This window comes from Balaenoptera physalus (assembly GCF_965194825.1).
Source record: "Balaenoptera physalus genome assembly, contig: SUPER_2_unloc_10, whole genome shotgun sequence".
Taxonomy (NCBI): domain Eukaryota; kingdom Metazoa; phylum Chordata; class Mammalia; order Artiodactyla; family Balaenopteridae; genus Balaenoptera; species Balaenoptera physalus.
This window is the reverse complement of record NW_028126564.1, coordinates 688,569-708,820: the sequence shown is the minus strand read 5'-3', so window position 1 is coordinate 708,820 and position 20,252 is coordinate 688,569.

Below are 20,252 nucleotides of genomic sequence, written 5' to 3'. Positions count from 1 at the left end.
TAGAGTGACCTGTGCCTGTCCCAACACCTAGAGCTAGTCTGTCATTGGTTCCCACTCTTCCCGTTCATCCTCAGGACAAATTGCAACCTGTACGGAACAGGAGGTTAAAGGTGCTGATTCTCCAAGGAGGGAGATTGCTAGTAAAGCGGCTGGAATGGCGAACCCGAGCACAAGGAGATGAGAAATGAGGTAGTTTTAGAAACCTTTCCCGATCACACGGTGTACCATCTTTTGGGTTTCTCATGCATGTTTTCGATGTAGGAAGACGCCCTTGAACCTGGAGATTTGGAACCCATGTGATGGGTACCACGCAGTATTACTTTAAAGGGTCTGCGTTTGCTCACCCAACCTCACGAAACCTCACAGCCCCAAGAGAGTCCACCCTTATGTTTCAATCAGCTGAGGGTCTGGATATGGTCAATCCGGGTGTCATCACAGGCCCTGAATGAATTTAGTAAGAATTTCTCTGTCTTTCACTGTCTTTGTTTCACGGGTTTCTAAAAGTAATTGATTTTTAAAATGGGGTTTAGCTGCTTTTCACTGCTGTTTTTATGCCGCTTTACACCCACTTGACTCACTTACAGAGAGATATCAATACATAGGTTTTAAGATTCTTACTAGTGAGATATACTCTTGGGCGGTGAATAGGAGGTGTTGAGTCCAGTTCACTGAGCAAGGAGTAGGTCTTGACTATTACATATTGGGTTTATGGAACGGTATCTGAGCTAATTTGAAACCCTTGTTTTATGCATCACCCCACCTCACCTTTCTCGTTAAGCAGCCATAGAGTGTTTTCTAAACGTGTGACTCTGTTCTGTTTTGTAATTCAGTTCAAGGGTAGCGGTTTTTACATTCCCTCTATAAGTGATATCTTATGATAAGTGTCTTTTTCTGTGTGACTTATTTCACTTAGCATCGTCGTACCTAAATCCCCTCATCATTCTGCTACTAGCCTTATGACGTTGATTTCATGGCTGAGTGATATTACATTGTACATAAGGACCACAACTTCTTTATCCATTTTTCTCTTTCCTGAGATATTTAAGGTGTAACGAAGTGGAGGTTCTTGTCAATAGAGCAGACCTAAACTTTGGGGTGCCTGTGTCTTGCTGATTTTTAGTTTTCCCAATTTATACGCCCATGAGTGGAAGTGCCCTATGCTCTCTAAGCTGAGTTTTTTAGATGTTTCAGGACACACCGTACACTTCTCCAGAGTGGCTTTGGCAATTTACATCCGACCCATCAGCGTAGCAAGGCTCCCGTTTCTCCATGGCCTGTCCTGCATTTCTGGTTTTGACACTTTATTCAGCATGGCCCTTTTGACCGATGGGAAGAGAGACTTCTTTGTAGCGCTGATTTGCCTTTCCAGGTTGCTTGGTTGGCCAAAAAGGGCGTATGCGTTTTTTCCTGAATATGTTCAGGAAAAAACGCATACGCCCTTTTTGGCCAAGGGCATCATTGTCGAGGATTTGCCACTTTTCCTGTGCTTTAAAGGCGATTCGAATCTACCTCCTGAAATCTGTTTCCTGCAATTCTGCCTTGCTTTCAAATCCTCTTCGTTGCCTTCCCTCAATATATTTGTGGACGAGAGTGATCATTTATAAGTCTGCAGGTTTGTGAATTGCAGTGCCCCTGAGCTCCATTTTTCAACTCGCTTTCTTTGGATCTGGCCGCAAATGCACAGGATTGCTACAGGCCCTATTTTGGTCCCTGGCGGCAGGCTGAACCTGTGGTTAATTCTTCTTCCTGATTGCAAAATAGAGTGACCTGTGCCTGTCCCAACACCTAGAGCTAGTCTGTCATTGGTTCCCACTCTTCCCGTTCATCCTCAAGACAAATTGCAACCTGTACAGAACAGGAGGTTAAAGGTGCTGATTCTCCAAGGAGGGAGATTGCTAGTAAAGCGGCTGGAATGGCGAACCCGAGCACAAGAAGATGAGAAATGAGGTGCGTTTTAGAAACCTTTCCCGATCACACGGTGTACCATCTTTTGGGTTTCTCATGCATGTTTTCCATGTAGGAAGACGCCCTTGAACCTGGAGATTTGGGACCCATGAGATGGGTATCACGCAGTATTACTTTAAAGGGTCTGCGTTTGCTCACCCAACCTCACGAAACCTCTCAGCCCCAAGAGAGTCCACCCTTATGTTTCAATCAGCTGTGGGTCTGGATATGGTCAATCCGGGTGGCATCACAGGCCCTGAACGAATTTTGTAAGAATTTCTCTGTCTTTCACTGTCTTTGTTTCACGGGTTTTTAAAAGTAATTGATTTTTAAAATGGGGTTTAGCTGCTTTTCACCGCTGTGTTTATGCCGTTTTACACCCACTTGACTCACTTACAGAGAGATATCAATACATAGGTTTTAAGATTCTTACTAGTCAGATATATTCTTGGGCGTTGAATAGGAGGTGTTGAGTCCAGTTCACTGAGCAAGGAGTAGGTCTTGTCTATTACATATTGGGTTTATGGAACGACATCTCAGCTAATTTGAAACCCTTGTTTTATGCATCACCCCACCTCACCTTTCCCGTTAAGCAGCCATAGTGTGTTTTCTAAACGTGTGACTCTGTTCTGTTTTGTAATTCAGTTCAAGGGTAGCGGTTTTTACATTACCTCTATAAGTGATATCTTATGATAAGTGTCTTTTTCTGTGTGACTTATTTCACTTAGAAATGTCGTACCTAAATCCACTCATCATGCTGCTACTAGCCTTATGACGTTGATTTCATGGCTGAGTGATATTCCATTGTACATAAGGAGCACAACTTCTTTATCCATTTTTCTCTTTCCTGGGATATTTAATGTTTAACGAAGTGGAGGTTCTTGTCAACAGAGCAGCCCTAAACTTTGGGGTGCCTGTGTCTTGCTGATTTTTAGTTTTCCCAATTTATACACCCATGAGTGGAAGTGCACTATGCTCTCTTAACTGAGTTTTTTAGATGTTTCAGGACACACCGTACACTTCTCCAGAGTGGCTGTTGGCAATTTACATCCCGCCCATCAGCGTAGCAAGGCTCCCGTTTCTCCATGGCCTGTCCTGCATTTCTGGTTTTGACACTTTATTCAGCATGGCCCTTTTGACCGTTGGGAAGCGAGACTTCTTTGTAGCGCTGATTTCCCTTTCCAGGTTACTTGGTTGGCCAAAAAGGGCGTATGCGTTTTTTCCTGAATAACATATTCAGGAAAAAACGCATACGCCGTTTTTGGCCAAGGGCATCATTGTCGAGGATTTGCCGCTTTTCCTGTGCTTTAAAGGCGATTCCAAGCTACCTCCTGAAATCTGTTTACTGCAATTCTGCCTTGCTTTCAAATACTCTTCGTTGCCTTCCTTCAATATATTTGTGGACGAGAGTGATCATTTATAAGTCTGCAGGTTTGTGAATTGCAGTGCCCCTGAGCTCCATTTTTCAACTCGCTTTCTTGGGAGCTGGCCGCAAAAGCGCAGGATTGCTTCAGGCACTATTCTGGTCACGGGCGGCAGGCTGAACCTGTGGTTAATTCTTTTTCCTGATGGGAAAATAAAGTGACCTGTGCCTGTCCCAACACCTAGAGCTAGTCTGTCATTGGTTCGCCCCCTTCCTGTTCATCCTCAGGACAAATTGCAACCTGTACGGAACAGGAGGTTAAAGGTGCTGATTCTCCAAGGAGGGAGATTGCTAGTAAAGCGGCTTGAATGGCGAACCCGAGCACAAGGAGATGAGAAATGAGGTGCGTTTTAGAAACCTTTCCCGATCACACGGTGTACCATCTTCTGGGTTTCTCATGCATGTTTTCGATGTAGGAAGATGCTCTTGAACCTGGAGATTTGGGACCCATGGGATGGGTACCACGCAGTATTACTTTAAAGGGTCTGCGTTTGCTCACCCAACCTCACGAAACCTCTCAGCCCCAAGAGAGTCCACCCTTATGTCTCAATCTGCTGTGGGTCTGGATATGGTCAATCCGGGTGGCATCACAGGCCCTGAACGAATTTTGTAAGAATTTCTCTCTCTTTCACTGTCTTTGTTTCACGGGTTTTTAAAAGTAATTGATTTTTAAAATGGGGTTTAGCTGCTTTTCACTGCTGTGTTTATGCCGCTTTACACCCACTTGACTCACTTACAGAGAGATATCAATACATAGGTTTTAGGATTCTTACTAGTCAGATATATTCTTGGGTGGTGAATAGGGGGTGTTGAGTCCATTTCACTGAGCCAGGAGTAGGTCTTGTCTATTACATATTGGGTTTATGGAACGTTATCTGAGCTAATTTGAAACCCTTGTTTTATGCATCCCCCCACCTCACCTTTCCCGTTAAGCAGCCATAGAGTGTTTTCTAAACGTGTGACTCTGTTCTGTTTTGTAATTCAGTTCAAGGGTAGCGGTTTTTACATTCCCTCTATAAGTGATATCTTATGATAAGTGTCTTTTTCTGTGTGACATATTTCACTTAGAATCGTCGTACCTAAATCCACTCATCATGCTGCTACTAGCCTTATGACGTTGATTTCATGGCTGAGTGATATTCCATTGTACATAAGGACCACAACTTCTTTATCCATTTTTCTCTTTCCTGAGATATTTAAGGTGTAACGAAGTGGAGGTTCTTGTCAACAGAGCAGCCCTAAACGTTGGGGTGCCTGTGTCTTGCTGATTTTTAGTTTTCCCAATTTATACGCCCATGAGTGGAAGTGCCCTATGCTCTCTAAGCTGAGTTTTTTAGATGTTTCAGGACACACCGTACACTTCTCCAGAGTGGCTGTTGGCAATTTACATCCGACCCATCAGCGTAGCAAGGCTCCCGTTTCTCCATGGCCTGTCCTGCATTTCTGGTTTTGACACTTTATTCAGCATGGCCCTTTTGACCGATGGGAAGCGAGACTTCTTTGTAGCGCTGATTTGCCTTTCCAGGTTGCTTGGTTGGCCAAAAAGGGCGTATGCGTTTTTTCCTGAATATGTTCAGGAAAAAACGCATACGCCGTTTTTGGCCAAGGGCATCATTGTCGAGGATTTGCCGCTTTTGCTGTGCTTTAAAGGCGAGTCGAATCTACCTCCTGAAATCTGTTTCCTGCAATTCTGCCTTGCTTTCAAATCCTCTTCGTTGCCTTCCCTCAATATATTTGTGGACGAGAGTGATCATTTATAAGTCTGCAGGTTTGTGAATTGCAGTGCCCCTGAGCTCCATTTTTCAACTCGCTTTCTTGGAGCTGGCCGCAAATGCGGAGGATAGCTTCAGGCCCTATTCTGGTCCCGGGCGGCAGGCTGAGCCTGTGGTTAATTCTTCTTTCTGATGGGAAAATAGAGTGACCTGTGCCTGTCCCAACACCTAGAGCTAGTCTGTCATTGGTTCCCACTCTTCCCGTTCATCCTCAGGACAAATTGCAACCTGTACGGAACAGGAGGTTAAAGGTGCTGATTCTCCAAGGAGGGAGATTGCTAGTAAAGCGGCTGGAATGGCGAACCCGAGCACAAGGAGATGAGAAATGAGGTAGTTTTAGAAACCTTTCCCGATCACACGGTGTACCATCTTTTGGGTTTCTCATGCATGTTTTCGATGTAGGAAGACGCCCTTGAACCTGGAGATTTGGAACCCATGTGATGGGTACCACGCAGTATTACTTTAAAGGGTCTGCGTTTGCTCACCCAACCTCACGAAACCTCACAGCCCCAAGAGAGTCCACCCTTATGTTTCAATCAGCTGAGGGTCTGGATATGGTCAATCCGGGTGTCATCACAGGCCCTGAATGAATTTAGTAAGAATTTCTCTGTCTTTCACTGTCTTTGTTTCACGGGTTTCTAAAAGTAATTGATTTTTAAAATGGGGTTTAGCTGCTTTTCACTGCTGTTTTTATGCCGCTTTACACCCACTTGACTCACTTACAGAGAGATATCAATACATAGGTTTTAAGATTCTTACTAGTGAGATATACTCTTGGGCGGTGAATAGGAGGTGTTGAGTCCAGTTCACTGAGCAAGGAGTAGGTCTTGACTATTACATATTGGGTTTATGGAACGGTATCTGAGCTAATTTGAAACCCTTGTTTTATGCATCACCCCACCTCACCTTTCTCGTTAAGCAGCCATAGAGTGTTTTCTAAACGTGTGACTCTGTTCTGTTTTGTAATTCAGTTCAAGGGTAGCGGTTTTTACATTCCCTCTATAAGTGATATCTTATGATAAGTGTCTTTTTCTGTGTGACTTATTTCACTTAGCATCGTCGTACCTAAATCCCCTCATCATTCTGCTACTAGCCTTATGACGTTGATTTCATGGCTGAGTGATATTCCATTGTACATAAGGACCACAACTTCTTTATCCATTTTTCTCTTTCCTGAGATATTTAAGGTGTAACGAAGTGGAGGTTCTTGTCAATAGAGCAGACCTAAACTTTGGGGTGCCTGTGTCTTGCTGATTTTTAGTTTTCCCAATTTATACGCCCATGAGTGGAAGTGCCCTATGCTCTCTAAGCTGAGTTTTTTAGATGTTTCAGGACACACCGTACACTTCTCCAGAGTGGCTTTGGCAATTTACATCCGACCCATCAGCGTAGCAAGGCTCCCGTTTCTCCATGGCCTGTCCTGCATTTCTGGTTTTGACACTTTATTCAGCATGGCCCTTTTGACCGATGGGAAGAGAGACTTCTTTGTAGCGCTGATTTGCCTTTCCAGGTTGCTTGGTTGGCCAAAAAGGGCGTATGCGTTTTTTCCTGAATATGTTCAGGAAAAAACGCATTCGCCCTTTTTGGCCAAGGGCATCATTGTCGAGGATTTGCCACTTTTCCTGTGCTTTAAAGGCGATTCGAATCTACCTCCTGAAATCTGTTTACTGCAATTCTGCCTTGCTTTCAAATCCTCTTCGTTGCCTTCCTTCAATATATTTGTGGACGAGAGTGATCATTTATAAGTCTGCAGGTTTGTGAATTGCAGTGCCCCTGAGCTCCATTTTTCAACTCGCTTTCTTGGGAGCTGGCCGCAAAAGCGCAGGATTGCTTCAGGCACTATTCTGGTCACGGGCGGCAGGCTGAACCTGTGGTTAATTCTTTTTCCTGATGGGAAAATAAAGTGACCTGTGCCTGTCCCAACACCTAGAGCTAGTCTGTCATTGGTTCGCCCCCTTCCTGTTCATCCTCAGGACAAATTGCAACCTGTACGGAACAGGAGGTTAAAGGTGCTGATTCTCCAAGGAGGGAGATTGCTAGTAAAGCGGCTTGAATGGCGAACCCGAGCACAAGGAGATGAGAAATGAGGTGCGTTTTAGAAACCTTTCCCGATCACACGGTGTACCATCTTCTGGGTTTCTCATGCATGTTTTCGATGTAGGAAGATGCTCTTGAACCTGGAGATTTGGGACCCATGGGATGGGTACCACGCAGTATTACTTTAAAGGGTCTGCGTTTGCTCACCCAACCTCACGAAACCTCTCAGCCCCAAGAGAGTCCACCCTTATGTCTCAATCTGCTGTGGGTCTGGATATGGTCAATCCGGGTGGCATCACAGGCCCTGAACGAATTTTGTAAGAATTTCTCTCTCTTTCACTGTCTTTGTTTCACGGGTTTTTAAAAGTAATTGATTTTTAAAATGGGGTTTAGCTGCTTTTCACTGCTGTGTTTATGCCGCTTTACACCCACTTGACTCACTTACAGAGAGATATCAATACATAGGTTTTAGGATTCTTACTAGTCAGATATATTCTTGGGTGGTGAATAGGGGGTGTTGAGTCCATTTCACTGAGCCAGGAGTAGGTCTTGTCTATTACATATTGGGTTTATGGAACGGTATCTGAGCTAATTTGAAACCCTTGTTTTATGCATCACCCCACCTCACCTTTCCCGTTAAGCAGCCATAGTGTGTTTTCTAAACGTGTGACTCTGTTCTGTTTCGTAATTCAGTTCAAGGGTAGCGGTTTTTACATTCCCTCTATAAGTGATATCTTATGATAAGTGTCTTTTTCTGTGTGACTTATTTCACTTAGAATCGTCGTACCTAAATCCACTCATCATGCTGCTACTAGCCCTATGACGTTGATTTCATGGCTGAGTGATATTCCATTGTACATAAGGACCACAACTTCTTTATCCATTTTTCTCTTTCCTGGGATATTTAAGGTGTAACGAAGTGGAGGTTCTTGTCAACAGAGCAGCCCTAAACTTTGGGGTGCCTGTGTCTTGCTGATTTTTAGTTTTCCCAATTTATACACCCATGAGTGGTAGTGCCCTATGCTCTCTAAGCTGAGTTTTTTAGAAGTTTCAGGACACACCGTAAAGTTCTCCAGAGTGGCTGTTGGCAATTTACATCCCGCCCATCAGCGTAGCAAGGCTCCCGTTTCTCCATGGCCTGTCCTGCATTTCTGGTTTTGAAACTTTATTCAGCATGGCCCTTTTGACCGTTGGGAAGCGAGACTTCTTTGTAGCGCTGATTTGCCTTTCCAGGTTGCTTGGTTGGCCAAAAAGGGCGTATGCGTTTTTTCCTGAATATGTTCAGGAAAAAACGCATACGCCCTTTTTGGCCAAGGGCATCATTGTCGAGGATTTGCCGCTTTTCCTGTGCTTTAAAGGCGATTCGAATCTACCTCCTGAAATCTGTTTACTGCAATTCTGCCTTGCTTTCAAATCCTCTTCGTTGCCTTCCTTCAATATATTTGTGGACGAGAGTGATCATTTATAAGTCTGCAGGTTTGTGAATTGCAGTGCCCCTGAGCTCCATTTTTCAACTCGCTTTCTTGGGAGCTGGCCGCAAAAGCGCAGGATTGCTTCAGGCACTATTCTGGTCACGGGCGGCAGGCTGAACCTGTGGTTAATTCTTTTTCCTGATGGGAAAATAAAGTGACCTGTGCCTGTCCCAACACCTAGAGCTAGTCTGTCATTGGTTCGCCCCCTTCCCGTTCATCCTCAGGACAAATTTCAACCTGTACGGAACAGGAGGTTAAAGGTGCTGATTCTCCAAGGAGGGAGATTGCTAGTAAAGCGGCTTGAATGGCGAACCCGAGCACAAGGAGATGAGAAATGAGGTGCGTTTTAGAAACCTTTCCCGATCACACGGTGTACCATCTTCTGGGTTTCTCATGCATGTTTTCGATGTAGGAAGATGCTCTTGAACCTGGAGATTTGGGACCCATGGGATGGGTACCACGCAGTATTACTTTAAAGGGTCTGCGTTTGCTCACCCAACCTCACCAAACCTCTCAGCCCCAAGAGAGTCCATCCTTATGTCTCAATCAGCTGTGGGTCTGGATATGGTCAATCCGGGTGTCATCACAGGCCCTGAACGAATTTTGTAAGAATTTCTCTCTCTTTCACTTTCTTTGTTTCACGGGTTTTTAAAAGTAATTGATTTTTTAAATGGGGTTTAGCTGCTTTTCACTGCTGTGTTTATGCCGCTTTAGACCCACTTGACTCACTTTCAGAGAGATATCAATACATAGGTTTTAAGATTCTTACTAGTCAGATATATTCTTGGCGGTGAATAGGGTTTGTTGAGTCCAATTCACTGAGCAAGGAGTAGGTCTTGTCTATTACATATTGGGTTTATGGAACGGTATCTGAGCTAATTTGAAACCCTTGTTTTATGCATCCCCCCACCTCACCGTTCCCCTTAAGCAGCCATAGTGTGTTTTCTAAATGTGTGACTCTGTTCTGTTTTGTAATTCAGTTCAAGTGTAGCGGTTTTTACATTCCCTCTATAAGTGATATCTTATGATAAGTGTCTATTTCTGTGTGACTTATTTCACTTAGAATCGTCGTACCTAAATCCACTCATCATGCTGCTACTAGCCTTATGACGTTGATTTCATGGCTGAGTGATATTCCATTGTACATAAGGACCACAACTTCTTTATCCATTTTTCTCTTTCCTGGGATATTTAAGGTGTAACGAAGTGGAGGTTCTTGTCAACAGAGCAACCCTAAACTTTGGGGTGCCTGTGTCTTGCTGATATTTAGTTTTCCCAATTTATACACCCATGAGTGGAAGTGCCCTATGCTCTCTAAGCTGAGTTTTTTAGATGTTTCAGGACACACCGTACACTTCTCCAGAGTGGCTGTTGGCAATTTACATCCCGCCCATCAGCATAGCAAGGCTCCCGTTTCTCCATGGCCTGTCCTGCATTTCTGGTTTTGACACTTTATTCAGCATGGCCCTTTTGACCGATGGGAAGCGAGACTTCTTTGTAGCGCTGATTTCCCTTTCCAGGTTGCTTGGTTGGCCAAGAAGGGCGTATGCGTTTTTTCTTGAATATGTTCAGGAAAAAAAGCATACGCCCTTTTTGGCCAAGGGCATCATTGGCGAGGATTTGCCGCTTTTCCTGTGCTTTAAAGGCGATTCGAATCTCCCTCCTGAAATCTGTTTCCTGCAATTCTGCCTTGCTTTCAAATCCTCTTCGTTGCCTTCCCTCAATATATTTGTGGACGAGAGTGATCATTTATAAGTCTGCAGGTTTGTGAATTGCAGTGCCCCTGAGGTCCATTTTTCAACTTGCTTTCTTGGGAGCTGGCCGCAAAGGTGCAGGATTGCTTCAGGCCCTATTCTGGTCCCGGGCGGCAGGCTGAGCCTGTGGTTAATTCTTCTTTCTGATGGGAAAATAGAGTGACCTGTGCCTGTCCCAACACCTAGAGCTAGTCTGTCATTGGTTCCCACTCTTCCCGTTCATCCTCAGGACAAATTGCAACCTGTACGGAACAGGAGGTTAAAGGTGCTGATTCTCCAAGGAGGGAGATTGCTAGTAAAGCGGCTGGAATGGCGAACCCGAGCACAAGGAGATGAGAAATGAGGTGCGTTTTAGAAACCTTTCCCGATCACACAGTGTACCATTTTCTGGGTTTCTCATGCATGTTTTCGATGTAGGAAGACGCCCTTGAACCTGGAGATTTGGGACCCATGGGATGGGTACCACGCAGTATTACATTAAAGGGTCTGCGTTTCCTCACCCAACCTCACCAAACCTCTCAGCCCCAAGAGAGTCCATCCTTATGTCTCAATCAGCTGTGGGTCTGGATATGGTCAATCCGGGTGTCATCACAGGCCCTGAACGAATTTTGTAAGAATTTCTCTCTCTTTCACTTTCTTTGTTTCACGGGTTTTTAAAAGTAATTGATTTTTTAAATGGGGTTTAGCTGCTTTTCACTGCTGTGTTTATGCCGCTTTACACCCACTTGACTCACTTTCAGAGAGATATCAATACATAGGTTTTAAGATTCTTACTAGTCAGATATATTCTTGGGCGGTGAATAGGGGGTGTTGAGTCCAATTCACTGAGAAAGGAGTAGGGCTTGTCTATTACATATTGGGTTTATGGAACGGTATCTGAGCTAATTTGAAACCCTTGTTTTATGCATCCCCCCACCTCACCTTTCCCGTTAAGCAGCCATAGAGTGTTTTCTAAACGTGTGACTCTGTTCTGTTTTGTAATTCAGTTCAAGGGTAGCGGTTTTTACATTCCCTCTATAAGTGATATCTTATGATAAGTGTCTTTTTCTGTGTGACATATTTCACTTAGAATCGTCGTACCTAAATCCACTCATCATGCTGCTACTAGCCTTATGACGTTGATTTCATGGCTGAGTGATATTCTATTGTACATAAGGACCACAACTTCTTTCTCCATTTTTCTCTTTCCTGAGATATTTAAGGTGTAACGAAGTGGAGGTTCTTGTCAACAGAGCAGCCCTAAACGTTGGGGTGCCTGTGTCTTGCTGATTTTTAGTTTTCCCAATTTATACGCCCATGAGTGGAAGTGCCCTATGCTCTCTAAGCTGAGTTTTTTAGATGTTTCAGGACACACCGTACACTTCTCCAGAGTGGCTGTTGGCAATTTACATCCGACCCATCAGCGTAGCAATGCTCCCGTTTCTCCATGGCCTGTCCTGCATTTCTGGTTTTGACACTTTATTCAGCATGGCCCTTTTGACCGATGGGAAGCGAGACTTCTTTGTAGCGCTGATTTCCCTTTCCAGGTTGCTTGGTTGGCCAAAAAGGGCGTATGCGTTTTTTCCTGAATATGTTCAGGAAAAAACGCATACGCCGTTTTTGGCCAAGGGCATCATTGTCGAGGATTTGCCGCTTTTGCTGTGCTTTAAAGGCGAGTCGAATCTACCTCCTGAAATCTGTTTCCTGCAATTCTGCCTTGCTTTCAAATCCTCTTCGTTGCCTTCCCTCAATATATTTGTGGACGAGAGTGATCATTTATAAGTCTGCAGGTTTGTGAATTGCAGTGCCCCTGAGCTCCATTTTTCAACTCGCTTTCTTGCGAGCTGGCCGCAAAAGCGCAGGATTGCTTCAGGCCCTATTCTGGTCCCGGGCGGCAGGCTGAACCTGTGGTTAATTCTTGTTCCTGATGGGAAAATAGAGTGACCTGTGCCTGTCCCAACACCTAGAGCTAGTCTGTCATTGGTTCCCCCTCTTCCCGTTCATCCTCAGGAGAAATTGCAACCTGAACGGAACAGGAGTTTAAAGGTGCTGATTCTCCAAGGAGGGAGATTGCTAGTAAAGTGGCTTGAATGGCGAACCCGAGCACAAGGAGATGAGAAATGAGGTGCGTTTTAGAAACCTTTCCCGATCACACGGTGTACCATCTTCTGGGTTTCTCATGCATGTTTTCGATGTAGGAAGATGCTCTTGAACCTGGAGATTTGGGACCCATGGGATGGGTACCACGCAGTATTACTTTAAAGGGTCTGCGTTTGCTCACCCAACCTCACCAAACCTCTCAGCCCCAAGAGAGTCCATCCTTATGTCTCAATCAGCTGTGGGTCTGGATATGGTCAATCCGGGTGTCATCACAGGCCCTGAACGAATTTTGTAAGAATTTCTCTCTCTTTCACTTTCTTTGTTTCACGGGTTTTTAAAAGTAATTGATTTTTTAAATGGGGTTTAGCTGCTTTTCACTGCTGTGTTTATGCCGCTTTAGACCCACTTGACTCACTTTCAGAGAGATATCAATACATAGGTTTTAAGATTCTTACTAGTCAGATATATTCTTGGCGGTGAATAGGGTTTGTTGAGTCCAATTCACTGAGCAAGGAGTAGGTCTTGTCTATTACATATTGGGTTTATGGAACGGTATCTGAGCTAATTTGAAACCCTTGTTTTATGCATCCCCCCACCTCACCTTTCCCCTTAAGCAGCCATAGTGTGTTTTCTAAATGTGTGACTCTGTTCTGTTTTGTAATTCAGTTCAAGTGTAGCGGTTTTTACATTCCCTCTATAAGTGATATCTTATGATAAGTGTCTATTTCTGTGTGACTTATTTCACTTAGAATCGTCGTACCTAAATCCACTCATCATGCTGCTACTAGCCTTATGACGTTGATTTCATGGCTGAGTGATATTCCATTGTACATAAGGACCACAACTTCTTTATCCATTTTTCTCTTTCCTGGGATATTTAAGGTGTAACGAAGTGGAGGTTCTTGTCAACAGAGCAACCCTAAACTTTGGGGTGCCTGTGTCTTGCTGATATTTAGTTTTCCCAATTTATACACCCATGAGTGGAAGTGCCCTATGCTCTCTAAGCTGAGTTTTTTAGATGTTTCAGGACACACCGTACACTTCTCCAGAGTGGCTGTTGGCAATTTACATCCCGCCCATCAGCATAGCAAGGCTCCCGTTTCTCCATGGCCTGTCCTGCATTTCTGGTTTTGACACTTTATTCAGCATGGCCCTTTTGACCGATGGGAAGCGAGACTTCTTTGTAGCACTGATTTCCCTTTCCAGGTTGCTTGGTTGGCCAAGAAGGGCGTATGCGTTTTTTCTTGAATATGTTCAGGAAAAAAAGCATACGCCCTTTTTGGCCAAGGGCATCATTGGCGAGGATTTGCCGCTTTTCCTGTGCTTTAAAGGCGATTCGAATCTCCCTCCTGAAATCTGCTTCCTGCAATTCTGCCTTGCTTTCAAATCCTCTTCGTTGCCTTCCCTCAATATATTTGTGGACGAGAGTGATCATTTATAAGTCTGCAGGTTTGTGAATTGCAGTGCCCCTGAGCTCCATCTTTCAACTCGCTTTCTTGGGAGCTGGCCGCAAAGGTGCAGGATTGCTTCAGGCCCTATTCTGGTCCCGGGCGGCAGGCTGAGCCTGTGGTTAATTCTTCTTTCTGATGGGAAAATAGAGTGACCTGTGCCTGTCCCAACACCTAGAGCTAGTCTGTCATTGGTTCCCACTCTTCCCGTTCATCCTCAGGACAAATTGCAACCTGTACGGAACAGGAGGTTAAAGGTGCTGATTCTCCAAGGAGGGAGATTGCTAGTAAAGCGGCTGGAATGGCGAACCCGAGCACAAGGAGATGAGAAATGAGGTGCGTTTTAGAAACCTTTCCCGATCACACAGTGTACCATTTTCTGGGTTTCTCATGCATGTTTTCGATGTAGGAAGACGCCCTTGAACCTGGAGATTTGGGACCCATGGGATGGGTACCACGCAGTATTACATTAAAGGGTCTGCGTTTCCTCACCCAACCTCACCAAACCTCTCAGCCCCAAGAGAGTCCATCCTTATGTCTCAATCAGCTGTGGGTCTGGATATGGTCAATCCGGGTGTCATCACAGGCCCTGAACGAATTTTGTAAGAATTTCTCTCTCTTTCACTTTCTTTGTTTCACGGGTTTTTAAAAGTAATTGATTTTTTAAATGGGGTTTAGCTGCTTTTCACTGCTGTGTTTATGCCGCTTTACACCCACTTTACTCAAGTTCAGAGAGATATCAATACATAGGTTTTAAGATTCTTACTAGTCAGATATATTCTTGGGCGGTGAATAGGGGGTGTTGAGTCCAATTCACTGAGAAAGGAGTAGGGCTTGTCTATTACATATTGGGTTTATGGAACGGTATCTGAGCTAATTTGAAACCCTTGTTTTATGCATCCCCCCACCTCACCTTTCCCGTTAAGCAGCCATAGAGTGTTTTCTAAACGTGTGACTCTGTTCTGTTTTGTAATTCAGTTCAAGGGTAGCGGTTTTTACATTCCCTCTATAAGTGATATCTTATGATAAGTGTCTTTTTCTGTGTGACATATTTCACTTAGAATCGTCGTACCTAAATCCACTCATCATGCTGCTACTAACCTTATGACGTTGATTTCATGGCTGAGTGATATTCTATTGTACATAAGGACCACAACTTCTTTCTCCATTTTTCTCTTTCCTGAGATATTTAAGGTGTAACGAAGTGGAGGTTCTTGTCAACAGAGCAGCCCTAAACGTTGGGGTGCCTGTGTCTTGCTGATTTTTAGTTTTCCCAATTTATACGCCCATGAGTGGAAGTGCCCTATGCTCTCTAAGCTGAGTTTTTTAGATGTTTCAGGACACACCGTACACTTCTCCAGAGTGGCTGTTGGCAATTTACATCCCGCCCATCAGCATAGCAAGGCTCCCGTTTCTCCATGGCCTGTCCTGCATTTCTGGTTTTGACACTTTATTCAGCATGGCCCTTTTGACCGATGGGAAGCGAGACTTCTTTGTAGCGCTGATTTCCCTTTCCAGGTTGCTTGGTTGGCCAAGAAGGGCGTATGCGTTTTTTCTTGAATATGTTCAGGAAAAAAAGCATACGCCCTTTTTGGCCAAGGGCATCATTGGCGAGGATTTGCCGCTTTTCCTGTGCTTTAAAGGCGATTCGAATCTCCCTCCTGAAATCTGTTTCCTGCAATTCTGCCTTGCTTTCAAATCCTCTTCGTTGCCTTCCCTCAATATATTTGTGGACGAGAGTGATCATTTATAAGTCTGCAGGTTTGTGAATTGCAGTGCCCCTGAGGTCCATTTTTCAACTTGCTTTCTTGGGAGCTGGCCGCAAAGGTGCAGGATTGCTTCAGGCCCTATTCTGGTCCCGGGCGGCAGGCTGAGCCTGTGGTTAATTCTTCTTTCTGATGGGAAAATAGAGTGACCTGTGCCTGTCCCAACACCTAGAGCTAGTCTGTCATTGGTTCCCACTCTTCCCGTTCATCCTCAGGACAAATTGCAACCTGTACGGAACAGGAGGTTAAAGGTGCTGATTCTCCAAGGAGGGAGATTGCTAGTAAAGCGGCTGGAATGGCGAACCCGAGCACAAGGAGATGAGAAATGAGGTGCGTTTTAGAAACCTTTCCCGATCACACAGTGTACCATTTTCTGGGTTTCTCATGCATGTTTTCGATGTAGGAAGACGCCCTTGAACCTGGAGATTTGGGACCCATGGGATGGGTACCACGCAGTATTACATTAAAGGGTCTGCGTTTCCTCACCCAACCTCACCAAACCTCTCAGCCCCAAGAGAGTCCATCCTTATGTCTCAATCAGCTGTGGGTCTGGATATGGTCAATCCGGGTGTCATCACAGGCCCTGAACGAATTTTGTAAGAATTTCTCTCTCTTTCACTTTCTTTGTTTCACGGGTTTTTAAAAGTAATTGATTTTTTAAATGGGGTTTAGCTGCTTTTCACTGCTGTGTTTATGCCGCTTTACACCCACTTGACTCACTTTCAGAGAGATATCAATACATAGGTTTTAAGATTCTTACTAGTCAGATATATTCTTGGGCGGTGAATAGGGGGTGTTGAGTCCAATTCACTGAGAAAGGAGTAGGGCTTGTCTATTACATATTGGGTTTATGGAACGGTATCTGAGCTAATTTGAAACCCTTGTTTTATGCATCCCCCCACCTCACCTTTCCCGTTAAGCAGCCATAGAGTGTTTTCTAAACGTGTGACTCTGTTCTGTTTTGTAATTCAGTTCAAGGGTAGCGGTTTTTACATTCCCTCTATAAGTGATATCTTATGATAAGTGTCTTTTTCTGTGTGACATATTTCACTTAGAATCGTCGTACCTAAATCCACTCATCATGCTGCTACTAGCCTTATGACGTTGATTTCATGGCTGAGTGATATTCTATTGTACATAAGGACCACAACTTCTTTCTCCATTTTTCTCTTTCCTGAGATATTTAAGGTGTAACGAAGTGGAGGTTCTTGTCAACAGAGCAGCCCTAAACGTTGGGGTGCCTGTGTCTTGCTGATTTTTAGTTTTCCCAATTTATACGCCCATGAGTGGAAGTGCCCTATGCTCTCTAAGCTGAGTTTTTTAGATGTTTCAGGACACACCGTACACTTCTCCAGAGTGGCTGTTGGCAATTTACATCCGACCCATCAGCGTAGCAATGCTCCCGTTTCTCCATGGCCTGTCCTGCATTTCTGGTTTTGACACTTTATTCAGCATGGCCCTTTTGACCGATGGGAAGCGAGACTTCTTTGTAGCGCTGATTTCCCTTTCCAGGTTGCTTGGTTGGCCAAAAAGGGCGTATGCGTTTTTTCCTGAATATGTTCAGGAAAAAACGCATACGCCGTTTTTGGCCAAGGGCATCATTGTCGAGGATTTGCCGCTTTTGCTGTGCTTTAAAGGCGAGTCGAATCTACCTCCTGAAATCTGTTTCCTGCAATTCTGCCTTGCTTTCAAATCCTCTTCGTTGCCTTCCCTCAATATATTTGTGGACGAGAGTGATCATTTATAAGTCTGCAGGTTTGTGAATTGCAGTGCCCCTGAGCTCCATTTTTCAACTCGCTTTCTTGCGAGCTGGCCGCAAAAGCGCAGGATTGCTTCAGGCCCTATTCTGGTCCCGGGCGGCAGGCTGAACCTGTGGTTAATTCTTGTTCCTGATGGGAAAATAGAGTGACCTGTGCCTGTCCCAACACCTAGAGCTAGTCTGTCATTGGTTCCCCCTCTTCCCGTTCATCCTCAGGAGAAATTGCAACCTGAACGGAACAGGAGTTTAAAGGTGCTGATTCTCCAAGGAGGGAGATTGCTAGTAAAGTGGCTTGAATGGCGAACCCGAGCACAAGGAGATGAGAAATGAGGTGCGTTTTAGAAACCTTTCCCGATCACACGGTGTACCATCTTCTGGGTTTCTCATGCATGTTTTCGATGTAGGAAGATGCTCTTGAACCTGGAGATTTGGGACCCATGGGATGGGTACCACGCAGTATTACTTTAAAGGGTCTGCGTTTGCTCACCCAACCTCACCAAACCTCTCAGCCCCAAGAGAGTCCATCCTTATGTCTCAATCAGCTGTGGGTCTGGATATGGTCAATCCGGGTGTCATCACAGGCCCTGAACGAATTTTGTAAGAATTTCTCTCTCTTTCACTTTCTTTCTTTCACGGGTTTTTAAAAGTAATTGATTTTTTAAATGGGGTTTAGCTGCTTTTCACTGCTGTGTTTATGCCGCTTTAGACCCACTTGACTCACTTTCAGAGAGATATCAATACATAGGTTTTAAGATTCTTACTAGTCAGATATATTCTTGGCGGTGAATAGGGTTTGTTGAGTCCAATTCACTGAGCAAGGAGTAGGTCTTGTCTATTACATATTGGGTTTATGGAACGGTATCTGAGCTAATTTGAAACCCTTGTTTTATGCATCCCCCCACCTCACCTTTCCCCTTAAGCAGCCATAGTGTGTTTTCTAAATGTGTGACTCTGTTCTGTTTTGTAATTCAGTTCAAGTGTAGCGGTTTTTACATTCCCTCTATAAGTGATATCTTATGATAAGTGTCTATTTCTGTGTGACTTATTTCACTTAGAATCGTCGTACCTAAATCCACTCATCATGCTGCTACTAGCCTTATGACGTTGATTTCATGGCTGAGTGATATTCCATTGTACATAAGGACCACAACTTCTTTATCCATTTTTCTCTTTCCTGGGATATTTAAGGTGTAACGAAGTGGAGGTTCTTGTCAACAGAGCAACCCTAAACTTTGGGGTGCCTGTGTCTTGCTGATATTTAGTTTTCCCAATTTATACACCCATGAGTGGAAGTGCCCTATGCTCTCTAAGCTGAGTTTTTTAGATGTTTCAGGACACACCGTACACTTCTCCAGAGTGGCTGTTGGCAATTTACATCCCGCCCATCAGCATAGCAAGGCTCCCGTTTCTCCATGGCCTGTCCTGCATTTCTGGTTTTGACACTTTATTCAGCATGGCCCTTTTGACCGATGGGAAGCGAGACTTCTTTGTAGCACTGATTTCCCTTTCCAGGTTGCTTGGTTGGCCAAGAAGGGCGTATGCGTTTTTTCTTGAATATGTTCAGGAAAAAAAGCATACGCCCTTTTTGGCCAAGGGCATCATTGGCGAGGATTTGCCGCTTTTCCTGTGCTTTAAAGGCGATTCGAATCTCCCTCCTGAAATCTGCTTCCTGCAATTCTGCCTTGCTTTCAAATCCTCTTCGTTGCCTTCCCTCAATATATTTGTGGACGAGAGTGATCATTTATAAGTCTGCAGGTTTGTGAATTGCAGTGCCCCTGAGCTCCATCTTTCAACTCGCTTTCTTGGGAGCTGGCCGCAAAGGTGCAGGATTGCTTCAGGCCCTATTCTGGTCCCGGGCGGCAGGCTGAGCCTGTGGTTAATTCTTCTTTCTGATGGGAAAATAGAGTGACCTGTGCCTGTCCCAACACCTAGAGCTAGTCTGTCATTGGTTCCCACTCTTCCCGTTCATCCTCAGGACAAATTGCAACCTGTACGGAACAGGAGGTTAAAGGTGCTGATTCTCCAAGGAGGGAGATTGCTAGTAAAGCGGCTGGAATGGCGAACCCGAGCACAAGGAGATGAGAAATGAGGTGCGTTTTAGAAACCTTTCCCGATCACACAGTGTACCATTTTCTGGGTTTCTCATGCATGTTTTCGATGTAGGAAGACGCCCTTGAACCTGGAGATTTGGGACCCATGGGATGGGTACCACGCAGTATTACATTAAAGGGTCTGCGTTTCCTCACCCAACCTCACCAAACCTCTCAGCCCCAAGAGAGTCCATCCTTATGTCTCAATCAGCTGTGGGTCTGGATATGGTCAATCCGGGTGTCATCACAGGCCCTGAACGAATTTTGTAAGAATTTCTCTCTCTTTCACTTTCTTTGTTTCACGGGTTTTTAAAAGTAATTGATTTTTTAAATGGGGTTTAGCTGCTTTTCACTGCTGTGTTTATGCCGCTTTACACCCACTTTACTCAAGTTCAGAGAGATATCAATACATAGGTTTTAAGATTCTTACTAGTCAGATATATTCTTGGGCGGTGAATAGGGGGTGTTGAGTCCAATTCACTGAGAAAGGAGTAGGGCTTGTCTATTACATATTGGGTTTATGGAACGGTATCTGAGCTAATTTGAAACCCTTGTTTTATGCATCCCCCCACCTCACCTTTCCCGTTAAGCAGCCATAGAGTGTTTTCTAAACGTGTGACTCTGTTCTGTTTTGTAATTCAGTTCAAGGGTAGCGGTTTTTACATTCCCTCTATAAGTGATATCTTATGATAAGTGTCTTTTTCTGTG